The sequence below is a fragment of the Helianthus annuus genome, chromosome 2 (assembly GCF_002127325.2).
Source record: "Helianthus annuus cultivar XRQ/B chromosome 2, HanXRQr2.0-SUNRISE, whole genome shotgun sequence".
In the NCBI taxonomy this organism is placed as follows: domain Eukaryota; kingdom Viridiplantae; phylum Streptophyta; class Magnoliopsida; order Asterales; family Asteraceae; genus Helianthus; species Helianthus annuus.
Window position 1 is genome coordinate 51,471,565 of NC_035434.2, and position 12,829 is coordinate 51,484,393.

Genomic DNA, 12,829 nt, shown 5'->3' on the forward strand with positions numbered 1-12,829 from the left:
GGGGTGTGACACTTATGTTTAAAACTAACATGGATGGTAGTGATAGGAAGATACTTGAACAATTATGAGTTTGAGTATGTGTTCATAGTTGCCATGAAATGGGTTGTGTGTGTTATGACATGGATGCAGCTCCCAGCTAATAACTTTCTGTGAAAAAGGGGTTGTCGTGCCCCGCCACGGGCTCTCGCGACCCGCGAGACCTGAGTGTAAGTCTGTCGCGGCCCGCGACAGGCTCCAGAACTGGCGAAACTTGTTTATTTTATTTGTTTTGACATACGAACTCACTTGGGTATGTTATCAACTTCATATGACTAACACATTTCATGATTTATGAAATGTAGGTATATCTTGAAGTACCGGATGACGATCAAGCTCAATAAAGAACCGGACACGATCAAATTTAAGCTTCCGCATTACGTTTAGTCGTTACGAAATTAAACAATGATATTATGTTGAAATGTTTTAAATTTTTAGAAGTTTTATGAAACTCGAAATTTTAAATGGATGTGCATTTGTATATACACATTTATACGCGAAAAGAATATGGAATTTCAATTTATAACTTGGTAATCAGAGCTCAAGGTTAATGATCAAATGTGTTCGGTTCGAGACTTGATCAAGACATCAGGTAAGTTATTATGTATATTAACGGTCTAGCATGTTAAAGTGTTGTAAACAACAAATAGGGTTATCGTGTAAACACATGTTACCCCAATTAAACTGACAAAAGACCGATATAGTTAACAAATTACGTGTGCTAACACGTATCGTAGAAAGCCTTGTATTATAGTATGGGCGCTTGTTAATGTCAACGTTATTAATCTTTTGTAAACGTTTTAGTTGAAGGACCCTCGCATCTGAAGATGACGGGAGTCTAAGGACCTATCGATATGATGAAGAAATGGTCTGAAGCATGACAAGTAAACCATACTCACCAAAGACATAAATCAAGTGATGATCTTGAATAGAGATCGAACGACAAGGAATGTTTATCAGGGCGAGTATCTACCAAGTACACGTCTTAAATTTATAGTACAAACAGTAATATGCAACAAATACATAGTGAATGAAAGTTGCATACAGAATATGAAACTTGGGAAACCTAGATAGGGTACCTATCCAGGATGACGTTTCCAAGAGAAATCTAGTAGAAATACGTATTATTCACAATCGTGAATAACTGTCATATAAAAACTTGGATGAGAGTGACCATCCAAGTAGATATTCTGGAAATGAATCCTATTGAGAAAAAGTAACGGTCACATCAACGAATGTGACTGCATAATATAAAATAAGGAAAACGTTCTATATGTTTTGAAAGGAAAAGGGTAAAGCTACTAATTGTTAAATAACAACTAAACAAGGTTTTACCAAATAAAAATCAGAAACATGACATGAATCAAGAATTTACTTACATGGGAAGTAATGTGATAGTTATAATAAAGTCATGCGTACCATGCGTTGATCGCTTACTCTGGCCAAGTAAGTAGTAAACACATGATACCATGAACTTCTTATAATGAGCGCATTGACGTACGATGTAGTAAAGACGAGGCACATGGGATGAATTAAAAAGGAGCCCAAACGGGTCAAATAAAGAATAAAAGCTTGATTGTTCATAAGTTAAGGATTTCACACGAACAAGTCAAATGAGTCAAATAAATAATAAAGGCTTGGTTGAATGAAAGCGAAGGATTTCGCTAAGACAACCAAATAGGTCAAAACGAAGTCTTAATGCATACCGGAATGGTTGCATTAATAATGACTTCGGTAAAATACCCGGTTAATGGGTATGATTTCAAACATATGCGCGAATCGTGAAACGGGAACGCGGATTAAAAGTCAAAAGACTCGGAAAATGAGTTATGACTAATAGATGATGAATTCGCAAAAAGAATTCGGAATAAATATGTTCAACTTTGTAAGGTTGAACGGGTGGAGGATTTTATGCGGAGTAAATTACAAGTTTTGTCCTTTATGTTTGTATCAAATTGCAGGCGCTGTCCTTTGCCTTTAAAATTGATGAGTTTTGTACTTTATGTTACAAAATCTTGCACGTTACGTCCTTTAGCACTAATCTAGTTAAAAATTTTCTGTTAACTTAGGTGACACAAGGGTATTTTAGTCTTTATACTCGTTTATTTAAAAAGAATTAATAAATAAAACAAAAGAATTATACTCCTTTATTTAAACACACCCCTCTCTCTCTTTCTTAACCTCTCTCTAAAGTTATCTCTCTCTCATCAATCACCATCACTGCCCCCACCTTCACCCCAAACCAATACCTCCATAACTATCACAATCACTAAATCAACACCAATAATCGTTGCAAAATCAACACCAATAACCGTAATTAGCCAAAATCAACACGTTGGCCACCACCACCCCTTGTGACCGTCTCCGGCGCCTATGACAAACACCAACACCGCACCACCGGGATAACTAAAGATATGGGCCACTATCTCTGTTCTCTGAAACATTCTTAATCACACACCCACTTCCCCCATCCACACATGCACTGTGACAACCACCACTGCAGGATAACTATAGATCTGGCCCGTCGTCGCCTGTGACAACCACCACCGCCGTGATAACTATAGATCCGGGCCGCCGTCTATGTCGTCTGAAACATTCTTGTTGTTGATGATAACTAAAATTCGGGCCTCCATCTCCGCCGCTATCTCCGCCGCCTGTGACAACCACCATCGGATCTGAGCAACCAGATGTGTAGTTAGAGAATGAGAGAGAATAATTAAGTTTTTAAGTTTATTGATTTAGTAGTTATTTGTATGTGGGAGACTAAATTGGGGATTTGATGTTTTGCAAAGTATTTCGTATGAATATATGGTGGTGATGTTGGTTGGTGGTGGTTGGAGGAAGGAGGTGGGTGGAATTGGTGCATAGAGAGAGAGGGTTTTTAGACAGAGAGAGAGAGAGGGTTAATATATAATATTTTTTTCTTTTAAGTTATATAATTTTTAAATAATAGAGTAATGAGACAATTATACCCTCATGTGTCTTGCACATGAACTGATTTAACAGAAAAATTTAACTAGGTTAGGACTAAAGGACGTAACGTGCAAGATTTTGTAACATAAAGTACAAAACTCATCAATTTTAAAGGCAAAGGACAGCGCCTGCAATTTGATACAAACATAAAGGACAAAACTTGTAATTTACTCTTTTATGCGAATGCCTAAACAAGTCAAAGGAAGTCTCAACGCATACCATAATGAGAGCGTGAATTACAAAATAATAAGCCCGGGTAATGGGTTATAGGAGCATAAATGTTGCTCGAAAGGAAAACGATGGTAGTAAATGATTTTCAAACATAAAAGGGGTGCCTTGACCCCAAATATATATTTTTAAGAATGACAATAGTAAAAGGATGATCTACGGGATTACCATAACCTTCGGGTTATAAACAGAGTAAAGGTCTACGAGACCAAAATGACCCTCGGGTCACGAATATAAAGAAATGGAACATGAAGGCCTCGCCTTAAGGAGGTGAAAGCCTAAATAAATAATCTATGAGGCTAAATGAAACAACTTATAGGTTACTCAAACAAGGAGAGGGAACCGGTTATGGTTCCCCGCGTGAAATAAGAACAATAAAGTTAAAGAGAAAATGTTAAACTAAAACCCAGTTTTAGTTAGAAATAACATTTTAACAAATATAACTTAGGAAGGATGATGAATAGTGATTCAATTTTTCTATGTCTTGATATATTTTTTTATTATGTTTTTAAGTCTTTATTTAATTTTTTAATATTATTTCAGGTGGCAAACCGGAAAAAAATTTCTTTCACTCATTAGCAACGTCAGTTAATTTTAGGGGAAAAATATTCAACAAGGGGATGATGTGACACCTGCCATTTTCTGGTTAATACTGTTAAAACAAACTTCGTTATCTCAAACATTCATTCATGCATTCCACTTGCTCAGGGCTAATTAAGTGTGTCAGTTGTTACCACGAACACTCACGTAATCGTAATTCGAAGAATTACCAAGTCATACGAGTTAGTCCCCGAACGTTGGTGATCAATCTAAATTTATCCCGAATAATTTGTTGGGTTATATAAGATCTGCTGATGGTGAAAGCCAAAACCCAAAGGATCCATCATCCTTGTCTGAATAAGTTATAATACAATCTACAAATCCAACAGTTTCTCTCCCCTTGAAAGCTTCACAAATCAGCCGCCCCAACTACTGCCACATCAAACTACCGCCCTCAAATCAAATTTAGAAGAACAAGTGCTGATGCTCAAAGTGCTGGTCAACAAGTCAACAGTTAAGGTTAACCAGGGTCAAAGACTGAAGACTAGAAGGCTAAGTCAACAAGTCAAAGACAGAAGTTTAGGATTTCAAAAAGTGCTGATTTCCAACCAGTATTTCTGAGAAATCCAGCTGTTCCACTAAACTTACAAAAAGGTAGCAGTTCAATGTAACAATGTAACAATCCAGCAGTTTCACAACTATTGGCAGTTACATCATTTAATGAGGTTGTTGAAGGTTACTTTCAAGATGACGTCACTAGCAGTTCACACCTCCTATATATAGTTTGATTGTTCTTTGTATTTGTTAACCCTTAGAGCTTAAGAGCATAAAAACTTAGCGAGAGTGTATTCACCTGGTGAGGGATAGTATTATATACTTATATGATTGTATTACATCATTTGAATTCAATATGAATCATTTGCAATCACTCCCAAATCCAACTTTGATAGTTTGATGTGTTTGATTATTATTGTTTGATTGAACTTTCAATTTGATTAACTTTTTATCAGAAAAAACACATTACACACACGCTCTGATCCAACACAGTTACATAAATATAAATTGTGTGAAGTTATATGTTTTGTGGCCTTTACGTGTATTATATGAACTCTCATGAAATTGCGTACGTTTACGCGTAACTACTTGGATTTGTAACTTTTAATAAAAATAGGAATTTTATAAAAGTTATAATTTAGGGGAATTATTGTAATTATTGAAACTTCAATTAAAATAACCCATGGATCACCTAGATGACCCATGGACACCCTTCAACCCATGGATCCCTTATATAAAGATTTTTATATAAAAATAATAATAATAACACAAACCCTACCCTCCACCTGCTCCGATCGAGATCCCAAACCACCACCCAAACCCGCCGTACCTCATCACCACCATTCCACCCTCAGTTGATTCTTGGATCTTTCAATTTGACGCGTTGTTGATCAATCCTCGCTACTACTAACGCATTCAAGTAAGATTCTTGGTTCGATTTTGATTTTGATTATTATTATTATTATTATTATGATTTTAAGTTTTGGGTAAACCCTAGTTCATCCAAATAATGGGTTTAATCAATAAAAATGGTGACTTTAACATTGATAATGTGTTATTGTGTTGATTGTATAATCTTGGTGATGTTATTCGCATGGTGTTCATAGATTTCCAATAATGAAAACTTTATTGATATTGGCACGCATAGGATTGCATGCTAGATGTATTTAATGTTCAATGTTGATTGGTGTATGCTAGTTAGGTTGTATGAAAGTGCTTTGGTGTATTGAATTACATGAACAATGCTTGGTTACGTAGGGTTTCCAAAAGGAAAACTTTATTGGAATGTTGATATGCAAGATGATGTTCTAGACATATAGGATGTCTTAGATTAATCAACTAAACATGTTAGTAACATTGGATTTATAAAAATGCCATATTTGCTTGTGACTTACCAAAAAAGGAAAATTAACTGTGATAAAGTTTAAATATGAACCATACGTGCTATGTGATGTACTGTACTTGTATATTATGATTGTGTGATCATAAACGAACATTAATCCGCTCAATGAGTCACCAACGGGTCATCGAGTCAAACCTGGACAACTCGAGTCAACCAGTTAAGTATTTTCAAAACACGTAAATAATGGGATTGTTTGGATACTAAGGGTTATATAAACCTATACGAACACACACTCATAAGCCTATGTTGATAGGTAGCAGTTAGAGATTCACCAGTGTTGCACTTGCTAATTTTAACACGCACCCAAAGGTGAGTTTTCACGACCCTCTTTTACGCACTCTTTTTTTTGGGAGAAAACATGAACACAAACATTTGGATTATGTAATTCTTTTATATCACTTGATTTAATAAACGCAAACATATCTTGAAAATCCTTACATCTTGAACCGTTAATATTGGGTTTAGCGAGGTAATCTTAAGTAGTAGTACATGGTTTGATAAACCCCACCCGCGCTAGTAGCGCTAACACGACTGGAGGTCAAACGAGTGTAAAATTGACCTAACATCTCACCATCGTTTATGATAGACGTTGTGTAAGCCAACAAACACAAACAGTTAGCTTCAGTTTTGAAACACTTTAGTGACATGTATACAAGTTAGCTACCTAATGACATATTTGAATTCTAGAAAACATTTACTTTCAATTGAAACCTGTGAACCCACTAACCTAGTGTTGACACATTTTAGCATGTTTTCTCAGGTCGCTTAGGTACACATGTGGATAGGGCATGCATGGAGTCGCATTGCTTAATAAACATTTAAACTCGTTTTCTTACATTATTTGCATGGGTTTTGGGCGCCTTATTTTACGCCTTAATTTCTTTTTAACTTTCTTTTATTTACGCTTCCACATTACTTTCAACTCTGAGCAGTATTTTCTCATGTAATGAGCAACATGGTATTTTAAAGATCATATAGTGGTCGTTCTATGTAACTAATGGCAATGATCTTGGTTTGTCACGGGTTTCGCCGCTAGAACCCTACAAGTGGAATTTGAGGGTGTGACATTTATTTATCGTTTCATTTGATTTTTTCCTAATAGCTTGCGTTCATTAATTTTTTTAATCTATCTTCGCAACTACGTTTATTTTATTTTCAACATTGTGATATAAGTTTTATTGAAAATGGATATCGTGCCACTGTCTTACAAAGCCGAACCAAAAACGATGATGACAATAATTTATTATTTTTAAGAACACTTTATTCATCTTTTAATTTCATTTTTTTACTAATAACTTGCGTTCTATGTTTATCCTCTTTTCAACATTGCGATAAAAGTTTATTGAAAACGGATATTGTGACATTATCTTACAAAACCGATAAGAACAACATCTGTATCGGTACCGGTATTTAGTTTTATTGTTTTTTCTTTCGACAAATTGATACCTTATCGCTACCATGCCGTATTGAACCAGACTGGTAAGTGTATTCTTTTTTATGATTTTTTGTTTCATAACGGATACCTTGCCAATACTGTAGCGAACTGAACAGAAACCGACCAAACAACATTGGTTTCGGTTTATATTTATCGTTTTTGCTTTCAATGAACTGACACTGTACCATTACCCTATCACATCAAACAACATCGGTACATATACATGTATTCATTTTTATGGTTTCTATTTTTGATATTTTCTTCATTCATGTGCCTGCGATAAATGAGTATCGGTACCAATACCAGGACAATCCGAAACGATCGTTGCCGTTTGAACAACATCAATGCGGGTACATGTGTTTGTTTTTATTGTTTCGGTCGATGTAAATCAAATGTTGATTTCTAAACAAAGTGCATGTAGCGTGCCAGTATTGTAATTATGAACTGAACAGATACAACTACTCAACTTGCAACCAAATACGCTAGTTGAGACGAAAGATATAACTACTCTTTTGCTATGGCAGAGAAGAATTAATTAAAGTGTGCTCGATTGGTATCTTCTTTATTTTGTAGCATGAGATTACAGGGATATCCGTTAGTAACTGATTCTATATTTATGTGATTTAATACTGTAAACATTCAAGGGTATAAATAAAAATAAACATTAAAACTACGGTTCATATTAATAACACATGTATTTTATTTACACCCCAGCTTTTCTTTTTCGTCTTTCTTTATGTATGACCATCACAATATTATACTTATCTCTCCTTAAGTGACGTTGCCCTTATGAACAAACCTACAGAATTTTGGCAATCCCATGTCCACCATTCATCTAATATCCTTTCACCGACGATTACCTTTTTCTTTCTCTTTCGTTGTCATTGCCCTACGTTCGAGTGAGCCTATGTTTGCTTAAACTTACTGTGATGTCGTCGTTGATCTTGTTACCTAACACATTGGTGACACACTACAAAAATAGTCATTTAGTGACACACAAATAGTGCCACAAAAACCCCCATAAGTGCCACTAAAGGCCTCTTAAAGAATGAACGGCACACAAAAAAGCGCCACTAGAAGCGGTGACGCTAAAGCCTTTTAGTAGCACTTTTTTGTGTGCCACAATAAATTTTTGAGCCTTTAGTGGCACTTTTATCATATTAGTTTTTATTAATTCATTTTTATATATTTACGATATAAATAAGACTGAACTGTAAAATTTTGAAATAATAATTTCACCACTTCAATTAAAAAGTTCAATAGTTCTTCATACATATTTCAAATATTTGAAATAATAAATGTCAAATTAAGTCTACAATTAAACATAAAAACCACAACACTAACCCATGTTAAAAAAAAAACTCGAAACTTCATTGTGTTCATGAACTGCTACAATCTTCATGGGATATGACGTCACTGCGTTCATGCTCATCAAACAAGTTCAATGTTATTTCCATCAAATATGACTTCATCCTTTACCATCTCAGATTTGGCTACTGTAAAACCATCAAGCATGTCTACTTACCTCACCTATAAATCATAATGAAACATTTTGTCATTTAAACTTACCTCATCAAATGTAAACTTATAAAAATTAACAAAAATCGAAATTATGTATTTTTGCAATTGTTTAATATAAAATATGAAGCATGAAAACATAAATTCAAGATATAAGATCAGGGGATAACCTGCTCTCGCTTTATGCCTTTTGAATAGACTTCGAAGTGCCTTCACAAACTGACCATGCACTTCTGAAACCTATAAAACATATAAAACCAAATCATCAGATCATCAATCTAATGAAAAATACTATTACGACCAACTTAAAGTGCACATATTCAAAAAGTGTAAACCACCCTTGGGAAGCAAGAATTATAACTTGAGTACCATGGTGGGTGCAGAATTCTTCTTGAAATGCATTGGTTACCAACCACCACAAGAATTGGTCGTCGTAAGGGTATAGTTGACCTGCAAAATTAAAGTTAAACAGTCACTTAAGAATGCAGAATCATATGAATTTAACATTGAAACGTACCATAAAGTACCCCAAAAAAACAATAGGCGTAAACTTAATAGCTCGAGAGAGCTTTAGGAAGAGTCTCCCTCTTGGTTTTCCATCAGTTATAAACATAGGACTGCAACATTTAAACATGTTCTTAACATTTCACTAAAATTATCCGAACATATATTTGTAAATTAAGAGCGTAAAAAGAGAATTTATACCTGGCCAAAGGCGAAAACGGGAACTAAAGGAGAATTGGTCTCCATTGCCAGTCTTATGAATCCTTTCCTTGTCTTTAAAAAGGCAACCTATAGAGAATATATAACACTTAATCAGATAAAACCATTATATTTGCAACAATAAGTAATAAAACAACAAAATTAAGTATGTGTATGTGCAAAAATGAAAAACAAACCTCGGAATCATGTTCCATATGCAGCTTCACTCGGCTTTTAAGAGAGATGAAAAATTTTCCCTTGTTGCTGGTGACAGCCCCATCCATGTCCATAAATGCCTCACGAATGGTATGTAGAAACCTGATTAACGCCAATATTACATTTAGGTCAGGTTCAGTTGACCCGGAACATTGTCCAATATTTTTATTATTTTTTAGTAATTAATTTGCACATGCAAAATGCTTACAAAGTTATATGTACTATCTCAATATAACAGGTTTTGTTTGATTAAAACACAAGTTTGGACAACTTTGTTGGTTTCCCTTTAAGCTATTTTAAAACATAACCCACATCAACCCAGTATGAGTCGAAATTGCCACCTCCACAAAAGAAAATCACACCATTTAGAAGTTTAAAAGATTAAAGGGTAACAAGTATTACAGCTGTACTTGCAAGGACTTTAACTTTGCCATTAGATATAAAATTTGTAAGAGCTAATAGTGTTCCAGCACCAACTGGCCAAAGAGAATGGGGCTCATATCCAAAAACTGCATTAACAAGGATGGTTATCTAGTGACACGATTTTTTTATTTATAAGATCTTCTATAAAGTCTTCAAAAATTGAAATGAAGGTCACTAGCTAGATCATATGAACTACAGTTATGAATTTATCTCTATTATATTATCATTTAAATTCAAGTTAAGTTTAGCCAACCATAAACAGAAAATACATAGGTTGTTTGAATAAATTTCAAATTGTAATCTAATTTCTTCTGAATAGTATCAGATCAAGAATATAAGCCAAAATTTACCGTATGCCTGATCATGAATGAAATCTTTAATGTCCTCAACATATAGAGTAGCAGGAAAATAACCAGGCACATGCTTACACATATACCTGAAAATGATGAAATGTATTTTGTTTTAAGCTACTTAGTCCATGTATGTGATAATGCTACAACAGAAATTACGTTATCAACAAATACTAGCTCAAATTGTCAAGCTGACTCCATAAACTCGGGTTCTATGAACCGCAATTGTATAAAACTATCATACTTCAGCTTACGTGACCTTTGCAACCATCGTGTTACACGACACAAACCATCAAATGACGTGACCATCATAACCTGTCCCTACCCATCAATGCTATTATCCATGTGTCACCTACCACCACCTTTGCCCTTCACCATTACTCTTATTCCACTAGCATCACCGTAGTTGAACGTAGTTCCTCACCACATTTGACCACATTTTCTAAGTCACCCCTTCTCTACTAGCATCAATCATGATGAACAACTCAATGAGACCATGTAGGTATAATATTTCTGTTATCATCATTTTCGGCTCAAGATGAATCAATCATGAGTTTATCTTAATTTTAATTTTAAATTTTATGTGTATGTAGGTTTTTTCTAAAGCACATTTGCATATATTTATTTTATGTTTGGATTTGTAGTGTATATACATGTACAAAACTAGGTTTTTGTATTATGTACATTTGTATACATATGATTTTTGTATGATGCACGTGTCGTGTATATGGCTTTTGTATCATGTATGCGTGTATGCCTCGTATTAGTTCTCTTAACTTTTGCAGATATGGTTTTGTTGTTCCATGTATATGTGCATGTCGTGGGAAGATATTTTTCCTCCACGATGAGAAAAATAAGAGATGAAGAGAGAAAATAATAGATGAGTGGAGTGGATATATAATAAGTAAAATAATATTAGAATTTTACTCCATTTTATTTAATAATCTAACTAATACTAATGATACAGACACTCAGAGTCTGAGCTAGCATGTAATTAGTGGTAGCCTGGGCTACCCCTCAACTTTATCGACGAAGTGTAAAAACTTCTTTTTCTTCTTCATTCTTTGTATCATATGATATACCCTTAACAAACCCTAAGATACCTGTAAGTCTAATTTTTTTTTTTTAAATACTCCTGAATTTTTGTAAATCCGCTACTGTATACGTTACATTGGTGAGAGGGAAGAAATGCAATCTTTATGGAAGTTATAGTGGAGAAAGAGATGGCAGAATGCTATAAATGGATATATGAAATACTCATGAAACAAGGAAATTTATATTACAAATTGGGAAACAGACATGTGAAAAGGACAACCAAAGTGATGGAGTCAAAGTGCACTGCATGCCCCATCAGAACGTGACCATTGGATTTATTTGCTGTTTCTAATATCTAACATGGTATACGTGACTTTCAACTTATTAATCTTCAAATTTCCATTTAATTATATATTTAACTAAATAACTGTGATGATATTTCTTAAGTTATATATTTTTCTCATGTGTAACTTTCTGTAGTGATTTATGATTTTTTTTTCTTGAAAACAGTAATTTTATTAGACATCTACCAACAAGACACTAGTCATACTAGATAAAAGAAAATTACATGAATAAAAGTGGTTTTTCAACCACTTGACAATAAACTAAAACACCAATACATATTTTTATAGCATATGTTAGGTTGGCAATTGAAATTTTTATCCTTGAAGATAGCATTGGTTTAATGGTGAAGATAATTAAATCCCATTTGTCAAAAGTAGAAGTTGCATCCATCAAAACTCCATTTGGTGGTCCACATTTTCAACCTTGAAATCATGATGCCATCTTATGATATCAAGAAAAATTGAAGTTTTATGATATTAAGAAAAAAATTGAAGTTTGTAAACGGATATATGTAATTATTTTTTCACCCTACTTCTAAGGGACTGTTTGGTAATATTTGTGTGAGTAAGTATTGAATCACTAAGAGGTCTAATTAGGTAAGAGACTCGTAACCAATAAGAGGTCTGATTTGGCTTGATCTAACTAGTTGGTAATGGAGGAGGCGGTGTGGGTTGAGGAGGTGGTGCGTGAGTGGTCGGTTGAAGGTTATGAACACTATGAATGGATAAATGGGTTTTTTTCATTCATCACATTTTGAAACTTAATGAGTAAGAGACTTACCGATTAATTCAAAGGTGCTTTGTTAGTAAACCAAACACAATTAATGCTAACTGATTTAGATTAAGAGGCTATAAATAGCCCCTAAGTTTGTAAATGGATATACTTTAAACTTGTAAAATATAATATTATTTTTTTAAACATAAGTTTCGTATGCATAAAATACACTGTTCTAGTAACATAATTTGAGGAAATAATATAATATTTTTGCAAGTTAACAAGGTATATATGATATTACTTGTTTTCGAGGAGAAATCTTAGTGGTTAAGTGATCTGATCATAACTAAAAGTTAG

General features: G+C 34.1%; 1 pseudogene; it reads right to left on the reverse strand.

The window, feature by feature from the left end:
* Window positions 1-8,475: 8,475 nt before the first annotated feature.
* LOC110888809 lies at window positions 8,476-10,649 on the reverse strand (annotated as a pseudogene).
* Window positions 10,650-12,829: the final 2,180 nt, after the last annotated feature.